The sequence below is a fragment of the Ovis aries genome, chromosome 1, assembly GCF_016772045.2.
Source record: "Ovis aries strain OAR_USU_Benz2616 breed Rambouillet chromosome 1, ARS-UI_Ramb_v3.0, whole genome shotgun sequence".
Taxonomy (NCBI): Eukaryota; Metazoa; Chordata; class Mammalia; order Artiodactyla; family Bovidae; genus Ovis; species Ovis aries.
Window position 1 is genome coordinate 81,946,293 of NC_056054.1, and position 22,054 is coordinate 81,968,346.

Sequence of the window (22,054 nt, forward strand, 5' to 3'; positions counted from 1 at the left end):
AAGCCCAGGGCAGCAACACGGGCTTCTAGAGTGGCCCCTAGGTTAAAGATTTAATGAGAAACCATCTGTTTACCAAATAACACAGCAAAAGCATTTTATACACAACGTTATATCATTTCTGGAGTAGGAAATGGCAACCCACTCCAGAATTCTTGCCTGGAAAATTCCATTGACAGAGGAGCCTGGTGGGCTACAGTCCATGGGGTCCCAAGAGTCGGGTATGACTAACTTTCATTTTATATCATTTACATTTGGCACATAAACTTAAAGGCTTCTAAATTAACTGAGACTTAAATATCTAGATAATTAATGAATAATTGAGGGTTTTTAATCTAGAGACTTGGTCTTAATTATATTCATGGTTGTTTTAGCAATGCAACAATAAATTCTACACTTAACATTCTCAATTCAGTTTAGTCGCTCAGCTGTGTCTGACTCCTTGCAACCCCACGGACTGCAGCACGCCAGGCCTCCCTGTCCATCACCAACACCCAGAGTCTACTCAAACTCATGTCCATCGAGTTGGTGATGCCATCCCACCATCTCATCTTCTGTCATCCCCTCCTCCTCCTGCCTTCAATCTTTCTGGGCATCAGGGTCTTTTCCAATGACTCATTTCTTAGCATCAGGTGGCCAAAGTATTGGAGTTTCAGCTTAAGCATCAATCTTTCTAATGAATATTGGGGACTGATTTCCTTTAGGATTGACTGGTTGGATCATTTTGCAGTCCAAGGGACTCTCAAGCGTCTCCTCCAAAACCACAGCTCAAAAGCATCTATCCTTCGGTGCCCAGCTTTCTTTATGGTCCAACTCTCACATCCATACATGACTACTGGAAAAACCATAGCTTTGACTAGGTGGACTTATTCTGGCAAAGTAATGTCTCTGCTTTTTAATATGCTGTCTAGGTTGATCATAGCTTTTCTTCCAATGAGCATGTGTCTTTTAATTTCATGGCTGCAGTCACCATCTGCAGTGATTTTGGAGCCCCCCAAAATAAACTTTCTCTCTGTTTCCATTGTTTCCCCAACTATTTCCCATGAAGTGATGGGACCAGATGCCATTATCTTAGTTTTCTGAATGTTGAGTTTTAAGCCAACTATTTCACTATCCTCTTTCAATTTCATAAAGAGGCTCTTTAGTTCTTCTTCACTTTCTGCCACAAGGGTGGTGTCATCTGCATATCTGAGGTTATTGATATTTCTCCCTGCAATCTTGATTCTAGCTTGTGCTTCATCCAGCCTGGCATTTCACATGATGTACTCTGGATATAAGTTAAATAAGCAGGGTGACAATATACAGCCTTGAAGTACTCCTTTTCGTATTTTGAACCAGTCTGTTTTTCCATGTCCAGTTCTAACTGTTGCTTCTTGGCCTGCATAGAGATTTCTCAAGAGGCTGGTCAGGTGGCCTGGTATTTCTATCTCTTGAAGAATTTTCCACAAAGGCTTTGGCGTACTCAATATAGCAGAAGTAGATGTTTTTCTGGAACCCTCTTGCTTTTCAATGATCCAGCGGACACTGGCAAATTGATATCTGGTTCTTCTGCCTTTTCTAAATCCAGCTTGAACAACTAGAAGTTCACTGTTCACATTCTGTTGGAGCCTGGCTTGGAGAATTTGGGGCAGTACTTTGCTAGCATGTAAGATGAGTGCAACTGTGCTATAGTTTGAACATTCTTTGGCACTTAACATTTTGCTAAAATTAAATATGTATTCACTCTATTATCTTTGAGGATGTTATTGACATCTTGGAATCGGGTATTATTGGAATCAAGATATCAATTTTGAGTCTATAGTTGCCCTGACAACATTTGTTCACTAATGATTTTTTAAATGAAATATAAATCCTAGCTTTTTCTATAGTCAGCTCCATTTTAAATGTTAAATTATATTTAGAACAATATGCCTAACTCTCAAGCATGTGATTCAGATATTATTCTAGAATCAATATCATAAGCAGGTTTTCTCAACTTCATATGGAGAAATGATATGACACCTCAAGATCTTGTCTTAAAGTCACTCTAACATTGAAGTGAAGTGTTAGTTGCTCAGTTGAGTCTGACTCTGCAATCCCATGAACTGTAGCTTGTCAGGCTTCTCTGTCCATGGGATTTCCCAGGCAACAATATTGGAGTGGGTAGCCATAAAGGTTTAATTAAATAATTTGTCAGCATTCATACACAATGGTAGAGGGGAAATAAATATTCTCTACAGTGATATGAGTGTCCCGGTCACTTATTTTCTAATATATTACAGACTATATAGGAGGATCTAATATGGCATAGACAGCAAATTTCACAGAATCAACTAGTTCCTCTGTTTCAATATCACGCTCCTGAATCCAGTAACTTACTAATTGGATTCTTAAACCACTAGATGTTGAAGCAGATGTCACCCAATTTGAAACTATGGAAAGAAGCATATCTAATAAAATTAATCTCAATACTCAAATACCCTTCTGGATTACAGATCAACATGATTATTCCTAGGTGAGCTATTAAACTTGAGTCCAGGACCTACCTCCTGCTGTCTCACCAAGAATCTGTCTGAGCAGCTGACAACCTGCTTCTACAGCTCAAAATTCTAACAACACTGCATATGAGCAGAAATAATACTATCTTAACTACAATTCATTTCAGTATGTAAGCTGATAGTCTAACTCATACTTTAATTCCTTCTTGTGAAAAAGTAGAAGCATGAAATTAACTTGGAATTGTATGTATTTGTAAATTTCAAATATATATATATTTTGAAAAACACAGAAAACAATTTTAGAAGACTAATGTACAAGTCCCATAAACAAAGTAAACTTGAAAGGATATTGACTGGTAGGGGCATTAAGTCATTCACGTGTTTTAGAGCATAGTTTTATATACATGAATAAAGCATTTATTTTCCTTCTAGTGTTCTTTAGTCTAAAATGTGTTGGGACTACTTATTGTTTTATAGCTGGAATGATTTCTCTATGCAGTAATATATATTTCTGCATTTGAATTCAAATAAAGTATTTTATGACAGCTACAAGCTACAATAATGTAATCAAAATTAATCATGGTAATGATAGAAAAAATATATTGGTGGCAGATGTTCATATGAAATAATTTTTGGTGCTAGTATCTTGAAGAATATTGAGCAAAATGCAATGTTACAATAAAATTTTCCAGTATGTATTGAATTTCACAAAATAAAGAATTTTATATAGCTTCTTTTCTGTATTTTATATATGTTTCATTTGGAATTTTTATAAGATCATACATCTGCTTAACCAAGTAAAAATTTTGCCACATAGCCCTTAATTTTATAGTCATAACCCTCCTCACCATGCCTTTCCCTGTCCATCAGGGAATAGCCCATGGTTTCCTATGAGCCACTAAAATGGGACTTCTGTTAGCAGGATACAATTGCTTCAGAAACAAAATCACTTTATGAGGTAAGAAACATGTAAAAATCTGTTTGTATCTCAGTGTGGAGAGAGATTGTAATGAATAAAAACATCAGTAAAGGAGGGAATTCTTCATGCATTACCAAAGGTCCTACTTTTCCTGTTTTCCTATAACTCAAATTACTGAAACTTGTTAGAATATTAATTGCTTTAAGAAAACTGAAAACTCTTCCTACTCTTTCAAAGCTAGATTTATTCAGGTCATATAATTGATGTCATGATAAAGTTATATCCTGGTAATATAGATGCTGGAAAGTATGTGATCTTGATTGATATTAGTGTCCTAAATTCTTTCAGAAAAATTCATCCCCTAAACTTTTCTGCCCTTAGATTGTCTATGATAGTTTTAGTCCCTGTTGATGTTCACAGTGGTTTAATGATGGTGATGAGAGATTTATTTTTTAAAGTCCTTTTGACTTATGAGGATGCAAAGTGAAAGAGGAAGAATGTTAACTTGTTCCACATGGGACACAAGGTGAAAGGTTCAAGCTGTATTGATATTCATGAAGCAAAACAACCAACTCTTATTTTTGAAATACTAAACATAAGAATGTTCCACTTTACATTTCAGAGAGATTATTAGCTAAGTGATTAATTTACTAAAATGCATTCAGACTGTAGAACAATGGCCAGGAGAAGGTTGATTTAAGTAAATACCTATTGATGCTTCAACATAGGCCAACACTGCTGAAAAAATCCAGCTCTTTAGATGGATATGATTTCCAGATGTCTTCTCTTGAAGGGATTTGTGAAACTAGGTAGCTACAAAATAGGCTTTTCTTTCTCTTTGAGGATTATTTTGATAAGAATTTTTAAAACTGTAGATGTTCATAGTTTAATACTTAGATATATATTTTTTAAATGTTTGTTTACTTTAGTCCCACTACCACTCCAATGTCTAAACTCTCTTCTTCTTCATATTTCAGATCTCACAGAAACTACATCTATCAAACCAAATTATTTCTGAAAAACATCTCCTGCCTTAATTCCAGTTATTTTGGATTCCTGGGCTTCATTTGTTCATCATATGATTGTCTTCTCTTCCTGAGTGTAAACTCATCTATCCTTCTTGCTTCTTTATTCCCTGACCAGCCATCTGTCTAGTGACACACTTTATCTGTGCTCTTATAGTAACTGACTATGCATTTAAATTCTTATTTTATTTATTCATTCTATCCCCAGATTACAAATTCCTTGATAACAAAATGATCATGCATCATTGTACTGGGATTTCCTCAGGAATTAACATAATGCCTGGCATGTAGGGTATGCTCACAAAATGATTAGCTGGTTAATAAAGTGCATCTACCTATCTGCTTACACAAATCTCACCTGTCCTACAAGAAACGTATAACCACCATTGCCAAGAAAAACCTTCATACATCATTGTCTCCTTTAACTCATTCAACTCCTGAATAGATTAGCATATCAAAACAGAAACTAATACTATTATCAACACTAACATTAACAAAACTATCCTAAAAGAGACAATAGTAATAGAACTTTGGGCATTTATTGATTGCTTAATAAGTATTATACAGTGTGTTAAGTGTGAGAAAATATGTGACCTGTCCAAAGCAATACAGCTTGGGCTGAGGTACATCAGAGTATGAAAACAAGGCCTGTTTGAATTGAAAGTCCACTATAGTTTTTGAATACTTTAATGTATGGGCTTTATAAAGTATTTCATATTTGAACAATATAAATATTTCAATAAATATCAGTTATTATTTTGTTGTCAACTTTATCTTTCATTGCTGTCCCGTTGGTTTATTTATGCAAAACTTTGGTCTTCCCTGGAGGCTCAGATGGTAAAGCATCTGCTTACAATGCGGGAGACCCAGGTTCAATCTCTGGGTCGGGAAGATCTCCTGGAGAAGGAAATGGCAACCCACTCCAGTATTCTTGCCTGGAAAACCCCATGGATGAAGAAATATGGTAGGCTATAGTCCATGGGGTCGCAAAGAATCAGACATGACTGAGCAACTTCACTTTCACTTTCTTTCCACAATGCCAAGCACATACTTTCTCGCATAACTATATTTAAGTTAGAAGTGATACCTTGCTGCTGCTGCTGCTGCTAAGTTGCTTCAGTTGTGTCCAACTCTGTGCAACCCCATAGATGGCAGCTCACCAGGCTCCGCTGTCCCTGGGATTCTCCAGGCAAGAAGACCAGAGTGGGTTGCCATTTCCTTCTCCAATGCATGAAAGTGAAAAGTGAAAGTGAAGTCGCTCAGTCGTGTCTGACTCTTAGCGACCCCATGGACTGCAGTGATACCTTAATACTTATAAAATACCAACGGAATTGAACGGGCCCAAAAACAAAGCCATAGACATCAGCACAGGTGAAAAAGATATGGATGCTGTATAGTGTTAAATGCTGAATACTTGTATTAAGATCATTGTGAGCCTCAGTTATCTAAATGCAAGTTAGACTGAATTTCTAAGTAGATATAAAATAATGCATATCTGTAATGTAAGTCTCTGCAACGGTTTTAAAATTTGAACTTTGTGTCTAAAAAATATGTCTTTCAAATATTTGAGGTTTAAATTCCATTATATTTCTTGCCTGAAACATCAAAGCTACATGTTCTAAAAGTTATTTATAGAAACATCCCATTTACAACATAAGGAAAATAATGTTCCTTCATTGACAGTAAGACTAGGGCAAGTGTAAATGTATTCATTTCACTTTAAATCTGTGTTTCCATAATTTTCCCAGTGCCTAGAAGTCTCAGCATTCTCCTAATCACACTGTAGAAATTATAGTCTTTTTTTTTTCCTGACATGGCTTTTCAATTATATTAACTCTTTAATCTCTGATTTAATTTTAAAAGTTCAGTTCAGTTCAGTCACTCAGTCACATCCAATTCTTTGTGACCCCATGAATCACAGCACGCCAGGCCTCCCTGTCCATCACCAACTCCCAGAGTTTACTTAAACTCATGTCCATCAAGTTGGTGATACCATCCAGCCATCTCATCCTCTGTTGTCCACTTCTCCTCCTGCCTTCAATCTTTCCCAGCATCAGGGTCTTTTCAAATGAGTCAGTTCTTCACATCAGGTGGCCAAAGTACTGGAGTTTCAATTTATCAGTGTACCTCTCACCTCGCCATAACAGCAAACATTACTGCAGCATTATCACAAGAATAACACAGTCTTCCCTGGGTCACTCACTTGAATCTATTCTCTATGCTTTAATGGCACAGAATAGAGAATGATTATAAAAAGTGGTGTCTCTATTTTGGAAACTTCTTTAAAATGGATTTTCTGTTTCTTCAAGTGTTGGTTCCTGCTTTCCTGTATGCTCAGTTGCTTCAGTTGTTTCCAGCTCTTCTGCAGCTCAGTGGACTGTAGCCAGACAGGCTACAGGCATGAGTGGGTTCCCATGCCCTCCTCCGGGGTATCTTCCTGACCCAGGGACACGACCAGCATTCCTTATGGGCAGATGGATTCTTTACCACTAGTGCCACCTAGGTAGCCCAAGTGTTTCAGCTTCTTTTACACTGTTGGTGGGAATGCAAACTAGTACAGCCACTATGGAGAACAGTGTGGAGATTCCTTAAAAAATTACAAATAGAACTACCGTATGACCCAGCAATCCCACTGCTGGGCATACACACTGAGGAAACCAGAATGGAAAGAGACACATGTACCCCAATGTTCATTGCAGCACTGTTTATAATAGCCAGGACATGGAAACAACCTAGATGTCCATCAGCAGATGAATGGATAAGAAAGCTTTGGTACATATACACAATGGAGTATTACTCAGCCGTTAAAAAGAATTCATTTGAATCAGTTCTGATGAGATGGATGAAACAGGAGCCAATTATACAGAGTGAAGTAAGCCAGAAAGAAAAACACCAATACAGTATACTAACACATATATATGGAATTTAGAAAGATGGCAATGACGACCCTGTATGCAAGACAGGAAAAAAGACACAGATGTGTATAACAGACTTTTGGACTCAGAGGGAGAGGGAGAGGGTGGGATGATTTGGGAGAATGGCATTCTAACATGTATACTATCATGTAAGAATTGAATCGCCAGTCTATGTCTGACGCAGGGTACAGCATGCTTGGGGCTGGTGCATGGGGATGACCCAGAGAGATGTTATGGGGAGGGAGGTGGGAGGGGGATCATGTTTGGGAACGCATGTAAGAATTAAAGATTTTAAAATAAAAAAAATTAAAAAATTAAAAAAAAACTTCAATATTTGTGGGAAGACATCATTAACACAACAAGAAGGTCAGAACTGTCGATAAATATGGGACCCATTATAGTGCCTCCCTCAGGAAAATGCTGAAGAAAATTGAAATCAGCCAGCATGCCACATACACTTGCCGCTCCTGTGGGAAATCCATGATGAAGAGACAAGCTGCGGGCATCCGGCATTGTGATTCCTTCATGAAAATGGCAGCTGGTGGTGCCCGGACCTACACCACTGCCTCCGCTGTCACAGTACAGTCTGCCATCAAAAGACTGAAGAAACTGAAGGACCGGTAGAAGTGCCACGATTTGAAACATTTCTAGCATATAACAATGGGCTAATTCATAATAACAAAAAATTAATACTTGTAACACTGAAAAATTAAAATAAAAAAGCACTAAAACTGGGCAATTATAGGAAAAGATAAACTTACCAAAAAATTTCAAGCAACTCCCAAATTTACTTCTACTTAACTAATTCTGTGTAACTTTAAGGTTAAAAGTTTAAGTAATATATTCATTTTATAATTTACTCTATTTTTCAGGAATAACAAGACTTTTATAAATCATATACAAGAAAAGAGACACAATTTAATAAGAAAAAGTAATTCAAGTACAAATTAGCTACTTGTTACTTATGCAAAAAGTAACGAATTTTAGGATTTTATTGTATAAGTTCAAAAATTAAAGAAGTTTGCAACAAATGCAATGTGAAAATATCATATCTCAACTAAATTTATTATGAACATTTCAGAAACTGTAATGATTAAAGATAAACATTATGATGCTAAAACAGTAATAAGTATCACCAGTTTAAAGAATTATGTGTCATTAAAGCACATTTTGAGATTCATTATTATTTCACCTGTAAGGAAATTGTGCTATTTCATAGACCATGCACTTTTCCTCACCATGACTTACTAGGGGTGTCCAAGAAAATATCATCAATTACCAACCATTCTTCATGTTAGACATTGAGGTATCTCAGAGGGTGAGCTGTGAAAGGTTTAATAATGGCCCTCAAAGATGTTCACATCCTTATTCCCCAAACCTATAAATATCTTACCTTCCATGGCAAAAGGAACCTTGTGGATGTGATAAAGTTAAGGATCTTGAGATGGGAACCTTGTTCTGGATTATCTGGCTGAGGCCAATTTAATCACAAGGGTCTTTATAAGAAGACAATAAGAGGGTCAGACACAGATAGTATTATGATAACAGTAAAGTAGAGATTTGAAGATGCTGTATTTCTGGCATTGAAGATAGAGAAAGAGGCCATGAACAAAGGAATACAGGTGGCCTTTAAGAGCTATAAAAGGCAGGAAAACCAATTTTCCCCTAGAACCTTCAGAAAGAATGTAGCCCTTCTGATCCATTTTAGAACTTTTCCTCTTAGGAACTGTACAATATATATATATATATATATATATATATATATATATATATATATATGAATAATAGCACAAGGGGATTTCAAGCAAATAGATCGTAAAACAATGGAAACAGTGACAGATTTTATTGTCACTGCTCCAAAATCATTGCAGATGGTGACTGCAGCCATGAAATTAAAAGACGTTTGCTCCTTGGATGAAAAGCCATGACCAAACTAGACAGCATATTAAAAAACAGAGACATTACCACTTGCTGACAAAGGTCCGTCTAGTCAAGGCTATGCTTTTTCCAGTAATTGAAAGCTGAGCACCGAAGAATTGATGCTTTTGAACTGTGGTGTTGGAGTAGAGTCTTGAGTCCCTTGGACTGCAAGGAGATCCAACCAGTCCATCCTAAAGGAAATCAGTCCTGACTATTCATTGGTAGGGCTGATGCTAAAGCTGAAACCAATACTTTGGCCACCTGATGCAAAAAAAACTGACTCATTAGAAAGGACCCTGATGCTGGGAAAGCTTGAGGCCAGGAAGAGAAGGGGATAACAGAGGATGAGGTAGTTGAATGGCATCACCGACTCAATGGACATGAGCCTGAGCAAACTTCAGGAGTTGATGATGGACAGGGAAGCCTGGTGTGCTGCAAACCATGGAGTTGAAAAGAGTCCGACATGACAGAGTGACTGAACTGAACAGAACTGAACTGAACTAAGAATAAACTTGTGTTGTTTTAAGCCAATAAGTTTATGGTAATTTGTTAAGGCAGCCATAGGAAACCAGTACATCTTCCTTCTGCTAAAGACTACTTCCAACAATCTTGATATTTAAGGCATTCCAACTATATTCCTGATCCAAAATTAGTTTCCTAAGAAATCTGAAAATTAGCAATGCTTTGAGGAAGTCAAATCTAATGTGGAGCTTTCCCAGGAGGAACACATAACAAGTGTGCATAGTGATGCTTTCCCGTTACTTCCGCAATGATAACTACGACCTTATGTTTAGTTAACCATGCACTTGAAAAAGAACATTTTTAAGTATTTCAACGATGTAGTATCCAACTCGACATTGATATACATAGACTCAAAGTGCTTTGAAGTCCTTTAATATAGATGGAGGATGCATGGAAACCAGGTAATTAAAGGAGACGCTTCAGTTACAACTCTACAATGAATTCATTTGGGACACAAACTCTAAATGTATAATTGGAAGAGACATATTTGATTATTAAGTTAACCCCTACATTGAGTCCTTTACCAGGGGAAAAAGAGCTAGTACAGTAGAAATTGGCCAGAAAATGCTTTTGCCACTGAATTGTGGGCCAAGAGAATGTAATACAACCTATTTTTGTATCTTTGCCCATGTATTAGCACTCAGTTTTCAGATTCGTTTATATTCCAGAAGATAGAGACTGTCTCTTCCCCCCTCAGGGATTTGCTTCAATACAGGGTAGTAGGGATGAAGTCTCACTCTAGAAGGAAAGATGGTCAGGATTGCCAGTTCTTCTTTATAAGAGTGGATGATTTTGAAGCTTGCTATTCCTCAGCAGTGATACAGTTCAGCTGTGGGCACAGCATCTGCCTGGACCTCTCTCCACATTGCCCCAGCGGAGTTTGTGTGTCAAAGGGAACATTTGTCACCTGCTACATCATGAGTAGTAAAGTGTCTAAATTTGTTTTACTTGTCTCCTTACTAGGGCTTCCCAGGTGGCACTAGTCGTAAAGAATCTGTCGACCAATGCAGGAGATGCAGGTTCAGTCTCTGGGTCAAGAAGATTCCCTGCCGAAGGAAGTGACAATCATTCTGGTATTCTTGCCTGGGAAATCCCATGGACAGAGGAGCCTATTGGGGTAGAGTTTATGGGGTCACAGAGTCAGACACAACTGAGAGACTCAGCACAGCCTTACCAGTTGAATCAAAGGAAGTGTGACTAACCATCCTAGAAGCTTCCACCACACTTAAATTTAGGACTGTATGAACATTTTGCAGTAGTCTAACACATATTCCAATGATAGTTTGCCTTTTCTGCTTATAAGAACTTAATTAGCACCATTAACCAAAGACTCGTAGAAAGCTCTATCCATTGACACAGCCTCCTTCATAACATTCCACGTTACACAAAGTCTCTCATAATGTCAGACTCTGTGCGACCCCATAGATGGCAGCCCACCAGGCTCCCCTCACCCCTGGGAATCTTCAGGCAAGAACACGAGTGGGTTGCCATTTCCTTCTCCAATGCATGAAAGTGAAACTGAAGTCACTCAATTGTGTCCAACTCCCAGTGACTCCATGGACTTCAGCCTACCAGGCTCCTCTGTCCATGGGATTTTCCAGAGTACTGGAAAGAGTACTGGAGTCAGGTGCTCTTCTCCACTCTCATAATGTAAAAGACCTATTTTCCAGGAAAAAAAAAAAAAAGGTACAGTAGTAGACACGTGAATCTTGGATTTGTCCATTCCATTATTCAGAACCTCCCAGAACATTGGCCCAAAAGTATGCAACAGTGATCTCTTGAAGGGTCAACTGAGCTGTCCTTTTGGAGATTATACCATGTAAAGATAGAGTGCTATTCTCCAGGACACGGTATACAGTCTGAATTAATGATAATGATATGATTCTGTTTCACCAGGAGACAGGCAGTAAGGATTGGGGTAGAATTGTCTGTTTATCATCATACTCAGTAATCTGTTTCAGGGAATGTGTGCTTTATATCACTGCAACACTGAACTCTGGTGATTTAGAGATTTCAATCCCAGATAATTACTCCACCAGGGGCACAGCAAGCAATCCTCTACGTTTTAAGCTTTTATTTGATCATTACTAGCAAGGGAAGGAGAAGGCAATGGCACCCACTCCAGTATTCTTGCCTGGAAAATCCCATGGACGGAGGAGCCTGATAGGCTGCAGTCCATGGGGTCGCTAAGAGTCGGACACGACTGAGCAACTTCACTTTCACTTTTCACATTCATGCATTGGAGAAGGAAATGGCAACCCACTCCAGTATTCTTGCTTGGAGAATCCCAGGCACAGAGAAGCCTAGTGGGCTGCTGTCTATGGGATCACACAGAGTCAGACACGACTGAAGCAACCTAGCAGCAGCAGCTGTAGCAGCAAGGGAAAAAAATTTACCATCTTGGCAGGCAGGCCATTACTACACAATGTTGTTGTTTAGTTGTTTAGTTGCTCAGTCACATCCAACTCTTTGCAACCCCATGGACTATAGCACACCAGGCTTCCTTGTCCTTCACCATCTCTCTGAGCTTGCTCAAATTCATGTCCCTTGAGTCAGTGATGCCATCTAACCATCTTGCTCTCTGTTGCCCCCTTCTCCTCCTGCCTTCGATCTCTCCCAGCATTAGAGTCTTTTCTAATGAGTCAGCTCTTCACATCAGGTAGACAAAGTATTGGAGCTTCAGCTTCAGCATCAGTTTTTCCAATGAGTGTTCAGGATTTTTCCAGAGATCAGTGGTTTGATCTCTTTGCAGTCCAAGGGACTCTCAAGAGTCTTCTCCAACACCACAGTTCAAAACCATCAATTCTTTGGTGCTCAGCCTTCTTTATGGTCCATCTACCACATTCATCCATGACTACTGGAAAAACCATAGCTTTGACTTCATGGACTTCCATTGGTAAAGTAATGTCTCTGCTTTTCACTATGCTGTTTAGGTTTGTCATAGCTTTTTATCCAAGGAGCAAGCAATTTTTAATTGCACTGCTGCAGTCACCATCTGCAGTGATTTTGGAGTCCGAGATCCAAAAATTACTATTACTATACAATAGGGGCAGGGAAAACTTTGGTATTCTGTCAATGCATTTATCTCTTGGAACTCCTTCATCTTATATCCACAGTAAATGAACAAGTATTTCAGCTATGGTCTCAGAAGGGTCTAATAATCGGAGGTTCAGACTGTTCAAGGGGTGAGGTTGTGAAGTTAGGGAAGTCACCTAAACCAGCAGCAATGTTGGCCTATAGTAGAGAGATTTTAAAGTGGATAAGCAAGAGGCAGACAAAAAAATCTCAGATGTGGCCTTGAGAACAGGTTTAGAGGTTTATTTAATAAACCTTGTAGGTTTATTCAGGAAAATAGCCTGACCAGAGAATTGGAGAAAATATTTCCAGGACTTCTTATACGAAGCAAATGAATTAATGAATCACAAAACTTGGACTGAAGTTGATGCATTGGTGTGCCACCTAGAAACTCCCTCTGGTATTAAGATACTCACTTCCCCAGCTGTTGAGAGTGAGTGATGTTACTATCCCTCAGCCAAGTCCCCGTGCAGACACTGTCTTTAGCAGAAGAGAGCTGCTTTACTCCATGCCACACTCCTTTCTCAAAAGCTGCCCCATCCAAAGACTGATGCATGTAACACAGGAAGCTTAGAATGATTCCTTCAGAGATGGATAACCACAAAATGCCATACTAGCTCTAGAACACCCTATGCTATCCTTGAGGTCTTTTTTGCAATGTATCGCAGTTCTGCTCTGCTCTCTACTAAATCTGCCCACATTAGTGACTCTATCTGTGTTGATCCCAGGGGTATTTTCAGTAGAATTTCTACATGTAAAGCTCTATCTCTGGATATTCTCTGAAGAATCTGATCTAAGACAAATATAAGAAGCATGTGAAAGCCATAAGATAATTTTTCAGGATACCAAATGATATTTATTACAAATTCTATGGTATGTTCTCTATTTCTTAATGATGGCCTATTTATATATCAGAGACTCTTGTTTGAAGCAGCAGTGGTTTTCTGGATTAACCATTAGTATGACAACTTCTGCCACAAATTCCCTTCTTCCTCTGAGCAAATTACCTGTCCTTCTATAACAGCAGCCCGCAGAATTGAAGTGTAAAACTGACAAACCAATTTTTCAGATGAATTTGCAGACACTCCAGCCAAAAGTAAGACAGAGGTAGAAGGAATATTGTTCACACAAGAGAGAAATAGATTTTTTGCTTTGACTGCTTACAAAAATTTGAGATGATAAATGAACTGATAGCAACAGCATCTATATTTTCAGGGAAAATGTCTTTATGTTTCATTTATCTGGTTATTGAAAGACGCAGAATATTTGAATAGTATTCAAGAGTCCACATGTAAAAAATTGGTAATGTTTCATCCATCCTATATATATTCCACAAATAATATGATATAATTCAGAATCTCATAAGTACATTATAATATTTAAAGATATTTTATCCTTCATTCTTGACATATTTGTATCCTTACAGGATTTTTTTCCTTGATATCTTTTCCCTATAGGATTAGTCATTTTTATTTTCTGATTTTCATTTGTCTTTTTTGTTAATTGTCAATATGTGTACTTTGTTGTATTTTTTTTTTTATGATACTATTACTTAAGCAAAGAAGACAAGATTTTTTTAAATTGGGCCCTGGCATTTCATTTAACACTGGTAACTTGGTGATCTTAATTATTTCTTGCTTACTTCACACATCTACACAGTATTGAAGTTCTATGCTTTTGCTCACATTTTCCACTTGAAATTTTTCTTCAATGGCCCTTAAATTCATGCCTGCTTTTCAGGTACAGTTTCTTTCCAAGAACTTACTGACAGATCTACATGGTATACTTTATTATATATAAATCAAATAAATCCTCTTTCAACAACTTTCCACCAACATGTTTGCAATTATATTTTTTCACTCTCTGTTACTTTTTCCTTTAAAAAAACATAGAGCAGATAATAAAACCTATCTAGTCAAACTGTTTCTATTTTCCTTTACAATTGATATCACTTCTAAATTGTAATACTCCTTCACGCAAGCACTTGAGATATATAGCATTTATTTTAATTCTATTTGCTATTTTAAAATATAATCTTCAATTAAATTTTATTTTTTTAAGATATAAAATAATTATTTAAGTTAATCCACTTATTTCAAATTTAAAAACACCATTTCCAATATTATTTTTAAAACATTATCTTTCCCTCCCATTAATTTGGGATTTCTACTTTATTATTTGTTTAATTCTTTTATATTGAGTTGGCTCAAAAGTTTTTAACATCTTACAGAAAAACCTGAATGAAACTTTTGGCCAACCCAATATTTTAAAATCTTTTTGAGGGAACTTATTGTTCAATTCCTCTGTTTATGTTATCAAAAAATTTTTTAAATCATGTGTTTTATTTCAAATCACCATGAGATGACTTTAAACAGATATCATTGGCATGATCAAGTTTCTCTCCTATAAAATGTGATAACAATATGATTAAATCTTACTGTAAGAATGAAATGTAAGCTTATATCATACCCATCATTAGAATCTGGAAATTATAATTCATTATTGTTCATCAATTTATGTATTTGTTTAACAAATATAAAATTAATTTACGTTCTACTTTATTTCTACACTATGCTGGGCATTGGAATATATTCAGTTCAGTTCAGTCTAATATGTACTTAGTGAGTGTCACAGTACTTCAGTTCAGTTCAGTTGCTCAGTCGTGTCCAACTCTTTGTGACCCCATGGACTGCAGCACGCCAGGCCTCCTTGTCCATTACCAATTCCCAGAGTTTACTCAAATCCATTTCCATTGAATCAGTGATGCCATCCAACAATCTCATCCTCTGTCATCCCCTTCTCCTCCTTCCCTCAAGTTTTCCCACCATGAGGGTCTTTTCAAATGAGTCAGCTTTTCACATCAGGTGGCCAAAGTATTAAAGCTTCAGGTTCAACATCAGTCCTCCCAATGACTATTCAAGACTAATTTTCTTTAGGATGGGTTGGTTGGATCTCCTTGCAGTCCAAGGAACTCTCAAGAGTCTTCTCCAACACCACAGTTCAAAAGCATCAATTCTTTGGCACTCAGCTTTCATTATAGTCCAACTCTCACATCCGTACATGACTACTGGAAAAACCATAGCCTTGACTAGACAGACTTTTGTTGGCAAAGTAATGTCTCTGCCTTTTAATATCCTGTCTAGTTTGGTCATAACCTTTCTTCCAAGGAGTAAGTGGAATATATTAGTGAGAGTAATTTTTGAAACAAATAGGCTTTGCTCCCCAAGATGTCAGTGTGTTTTGATAAATGAGGACAAAGAGAGACACATGAGAGATACATGCTAAAATACATGAGAGATACATGCTAAAATAGGTGTGTATTTGTGTGCTAAATTAATGAAAAGGAATCCAGATAACCCAATTTATGGATCTCCAAAATGATGTGACCAAAAAGAGGTGATGCTTGAGTTGATACATGGATATTCCCATCAAGAGTACTCTGTTAATCTAGGGGACCAAACTATAAGGCATACTGTCAATATTCTGAGAGTAAATCTTAGGTGCATTCATAAAAAAAAAAAAAGCATCCTGGTTTTTGAAACATGTAGTTCACAATTGTCCTTGGATCTTGTGATTAATTAACATTATCCTTCTTTACTGCCATCAGTCTTCTAGATGTACCATTTCTACTAAATCTTAAGACAGCATCTCAGCCATTGCACTGAAACTACATGCTAGCAGCAGCTAGGATGGCCAGTATTCTGTCAGGTTTTCACAGTTTGGTAGCAAATGGTAAAAATAACTTTTCAAAGATTTTTTTGCTATCTTGTCCTGTTCTGTTTTCTATTTAGTTGTCTCAAGTTAAAATTAATATCCAACATGGAGCTTTACTGCAACTGCATTAATGTCTAATTTAGTATGAGGTGATATCTTTATAATGTTCAATCTCCTCATTCTAGAAATCTCTTTATTGCTTTATTCAAGTCTATATTTTCCAGGAAATATTTGTTGGTTAACTATTCGAGTATCATACATTTTATGCGTGCATGCTAAGTTGCTTCCACTGTGTCTGAATCTGTGAGACCCTAAGGACTGCAGCCTGCCAGGTTCCTCTGTCTATGGGATTCTCCAGGCAAGAGTGCTGGAGCAGGTTGCCATGCCTTCCTCAGGGTGATCTTCCCAACCCAGGAACTGAATCTGCGTCTCTTATGTCTCTTGCATTAGCAGGCAGTTTCTTTACCACTAGCACCACAAGAGAAGCCCCTAAATATTTTATATTATAATGTTTTTAAAGTATGTATGCTTTTTTATTATTGTTGTTTTGAGTAGAATCTGTTTCAACATAATCTACTTCCTAATGGGGATTGGTTGTAAGTTGCAATGATACAAGAGGCTGAATTACTAATGATCTGTGAGAAATAAAAATCATACACACACAGATATATAAGCATCTGTTTTGGGAAGGCTCCAAACTGTCAAATGAAACTTCTAAAAGCCGCTTTTTGTGCACTGGGACACATCTTGAATTTGTAGTACAAGATATTCTAACAGTAGGGCAAGCTCAGAGAACATACTTAAGGTTGGGAATTCAGTTTTCAAAATTCTCTCTCTGGTAAATCTACATATTCCTGGTTATTCACAGTAAGCAACCCAAATAGATTAAATATATCTTGCTAAAAATATTTTCTTAAGAATTCCCTCAAGTATCTTACTGCTAACATACCACATCCAAATGTTCATGAGGGAGTCTGAAAGTGGTGTTCCTCTTTTAATTAAATTGTTAATAACTATATGCTTCCATCACTCAGAAAATAAAAACTTATGACTTTGCATATTACTTCTGTTTCATTTATTTTAGCATATTCCTTAAGAAATAATTTTAATATTTGTTGTAATTTTACTCTATCTTTATTGATCATCAATTATTAATCTAGATAATTATTTATTTATAAAATGGAAATATCATAAGGTTTACATTATTCATTTTCTTTTCTACCCTTTCAATTTAGCTTCTCTGCCTTCTATTTGAATTTTAATTCTTCTATGTAATTTCTTTGCAATCTTCAAGAAATGGTTTCCCTTTTCGTCTCTAATGTGTTATCTCCTGAACATTTGCTTTGTCTTATTTTATATATTACTTTCTAGGTCTCCAGTTTGAGAACACTATTTTGTTTGTTCTAGAATACTGTATTTTTGTAAAAAACAGACAAAAGGAATTTTTTTTTCCTTCAATTGTTCAAATTGATGATCACTATGTTTATTTTTTGAGGGGGGAGAGAATATAAACTCACAATTAATTCCTATAAGTTTAAAGTGAAGTAGCTCAGTCATGTCCGACTCTTTGCAACCCCATAGACTGTAGCCCACCAGGTTCCTCCACCCATGGGATTCTCCAGGCAAGAAGACTGGAGTGGGTTGCCATTTCCTTCTCGAGGACATCTTCCGACCTAGGGATCGAACCCAGGTCTCCTGCATTGCAGGCAGACGCTTTAACCTCTGAGCCACTAGGGAAGCCCTATAAATTTACTAATGATTTTTTTTTAAAAAGCATATGTGCAGAAGTGGTGTTTCCCAGACAGTTTGCAGTGGTTGTACTTGTGCTATCTCCTAAACCCTTCCATGTCCTCTAGGATGATCAAAGAATTGGTCCCATGGGTGTCTTCAGTCTATACATATTAATTCCCAACACTGACAATAGGTTGTTCAACACTGACTTTAGCAAGTCCTGAATTCTGCTGCCATGATGGACTGAGATGAAAACATTTCCCTGCTCCCAGAATCTATTTTTCTGAAAATAAGAAACCTAATTTTATTTTTTAAACCTGAGTCTGTCATTTATTTAGGGACAAAACAAAGCAAAAGCAAATAATTTTTGTTTCATTTACCATAACATATTCCACATAATGGAAAATACAGAAAATAACAGTTAACTGTCCACTGAATTTCAGCTTATTAAAATTGTGCCATCTTTCTTCAGATTTCTCTCTTTTAAAGGAAAAATATATTATAGATATATTAAACACTCTCCTACAATTGTTGCATGTCATTCTCAATAATAATTATGTACTTTTCCTACTTATTTTTTACATCTTTGTAACCATTAATAGTGTAAAAATACATCAGTTGTTTGTTTTTAAAATTTGCACAAATAGCATCATACTGTTCATTTTTTAACCTTCATAAAAAGGACAAATTCACCTGGTCTTTTTCAATCATTTATTTATGTACATTAAAAATCCAAGTGAGAAATGGATGCTCAAAATCAATGTTGCAATTATGAGTAAAAAACTAAGATTCTCAGATACAGCAGCTTTGATAACACTGAGTTGCTGAATTTAATCCACATTTTTGAGAGAAAAGTAAACCCCTACTTGTTTAAGACACTCTTTATCAAGTTTCCTCTTACTTTGAGCCAAAAGTAAATGCTACCTAAAATGCTCTTTACTGTGTAATTCCTGCTACATTTAAAATTCTCCTTTCAATACTTGAGTCAGGATTTGTACACCTTCTGTTCTGTGTGTGTGTGTGCGCGCGCGCGTGCGTATGTGTGTATTCAGCCCACTCCATAATCTTTGTGATCAACATGGTTGCTATGGCTACTAAAAGCTCTAACCTTTTAGTTCCCCGTGACCTTTATTCACATTCAGTCTCAAACCAGGATCAGTAATTATTTGGATAATGTGACAATATTATATTCCATGAGCCACCTGTGTTTACTTCACCCAAGCAAGTAGAATCTTGGTCCACTCAAAATAGGTTAATGACATGCAACAATAAGAAGTTGTTTTTGTCCTTAGAGTTAAAAGAACAAGGGAAAACTAGTATTATGGAGTCTAGAAAGAGGTGCTCTTACAGTAAAGAGGCCCTCAAATAGAAAATATGGCAATAGAAGAGCACAGCTACTTCCAGAATGACTATCAGATAGGAAGAATCCAGGAATTTTTAAAAGTGTAGGACTTCATTCCTTTTGCTGCGTTTTCCTCTTAGTGACTCCCATTGGCAGAAACCAACAGGATGCCAAATGCAAGGTGTCCTTGGTGAAGCAATCAGTAGATACCAGTTCTTCATGACAAACATCTAAGGAGAGAAATTTCCTGATATAGTGAAGTACAAAGAATAATCAAATTAGCTGGCACATCTTTCTTCATATATATTGACTGTTTGTTTAGATCTTGTCTAACTCAATGAAACTAAGCCATACTCTGAGGGGCCACCCAAGACGAATGGGTCATGGTGGAGAGGTCTGACAGAATGTGGTCAACTAGAGAAGGGAATGACAAACTTCTTCATTATCCTTGCCATGAGAACCCCATGAACAGTATGAAAAGGCAAACTGATAGGACACTGGAAGGGGAACTCCCCAGGTTGGTACATGCCCAATATGCTACTGGAGATCAGTAGAAAAGTAACCACAGAAAGAATGAAGGGATGGAGCCAAAGCAAAGACAATGCCCAGCTGTGGATGTGGCTGGTGATAGAACCAAGGTTCAATGCTATAAAGAGTGATATTGCATAGGAACCTGGAATGTTAGGTCCATGAATCAAGGCAAATTGGAAGTGGTCAAACAAGAGATGGCAAGAGTGAACATTGACATTCTAGGAATAGTGAACTAAAATGGACTAGAATGGGTGAATTTAACTCAGATGACCATTATACCTACTACTGTGGGCAGGGATCCCTAAGAAGAAAGGGAGTAGGCATCATAGTTGACAAAAGAGTCTAAAATGCAGAACTTGGATGCAGTCTCAAAAACGACAGAATGATCTCTGTTTCTTTCCAAGGCAAACCACTCAATGTTATGGTAATCTAAGTCTATGCCCCAACCAGTAATGATGAAGACGCTGAAGTTGAACAGTTCTATAAAGAACTCCAAGACATTCTAGAACTAACACCGAAAAAAGATATCCTTTTCATTATAGGGGACTGGAATGCAAAAGTAGGAAGACAAGAAACATCTGGAGTAACAGGCAAATTTGGCCTTGGAATACAGAATGAAGCAGGGCAAAGACTAATAGAGTTTTGCCAAGAGAACGCACTGGTCATAGCAAACACCCTCTTCCAAAAACAGAAGAGAAGACTCTACACACGGACATCACCAGATGGTCAACACTGAAATCAGATTGATTATATTCTCTACAGCCAAAGATGGAGAAGATCCATAGAGTCAGCAAAAACAAGACCAGGTGCTGACTGTGGCTTAGGTCATGAACTCCTTATAGCCAAATTCAGACTTAAATTAAAGAAAGTGAGGAAAACTAATAGACCATTCAGTTCACTTCAGTTCACTCGCTCAGTTATCTCTGACTCTTTGCGAACCCATGAACTGCAGCACACCAGGCCTCCCTGTCCATCACCAACTCCTGGAGTTCACTCAAATTCACATCCATCGAGTCGGTGATGCCATCCAACCATCTCATCCTCTGTCATCCCTTTCTCCTCCTGCCCTCAATCTTTCCCAGCATCAGGGTCTTTTCAAATGAGTCAGCACTACACATCAGGTGGCCAAAGTATTGGAGTTTCAGTTTCAACATAGGTCCTTCAAAGAATACCCAGGACTGATCTCCTTTAGGATAGACAGGTTGGATCTCCTTGCAGTCCAAGGGACTCTCAAGAGTCTTCTCCAAAGCCACAGTTCAAAAGCATCAATTCTTCGGTGCTCAGCTTTCTTTATATTCCAACTCTCACATCCATCCATGACCAATGGAAAAACAATAGCCTTGAGTAGACGGACGTTTGTTGACAAAGTAATGTTTCTGCTTTTTAATATGCTGTCTAGATTGGTCATAATTTTCCTTCCAAGGAGCAAGCGGTTTTTAATTTTATGGCTGCAGTCACCATATTCATTGATTTTGGAAGCCAGAAAAATAAAGTCTGACAGTTTCCACTGTTTCTCCATCTTTTTGATACGAAGTGATAGGACCGGATGCCATGATCTTAGTTTTCTGAATGTTGAGCTTTAAGTCAACTTTTTCACTCCTCTTTCACTTTCATCAAGAGGCTCTTTAGTTCTTCTTCGCTCTCTGCCATAAGAGTAGTGTCATCTGCATATCTGAGGTTATTGATATTTTTCCCAGCAATCTTGATTCCAGCTTGTGCTTCATCCAGCCCAGCATTTCTCATGATGTACTCTGCATATAAGTTAAGTAAGCAGGGTGACAATATACAGCCTTGACATACTCCTTTTGCTATTTGGACCCAATCTGTTGTTCCATGTCCAGTGCTAACTGTTGCTTCCTGACCTGCATACAGGTTTCTCAAGAGGC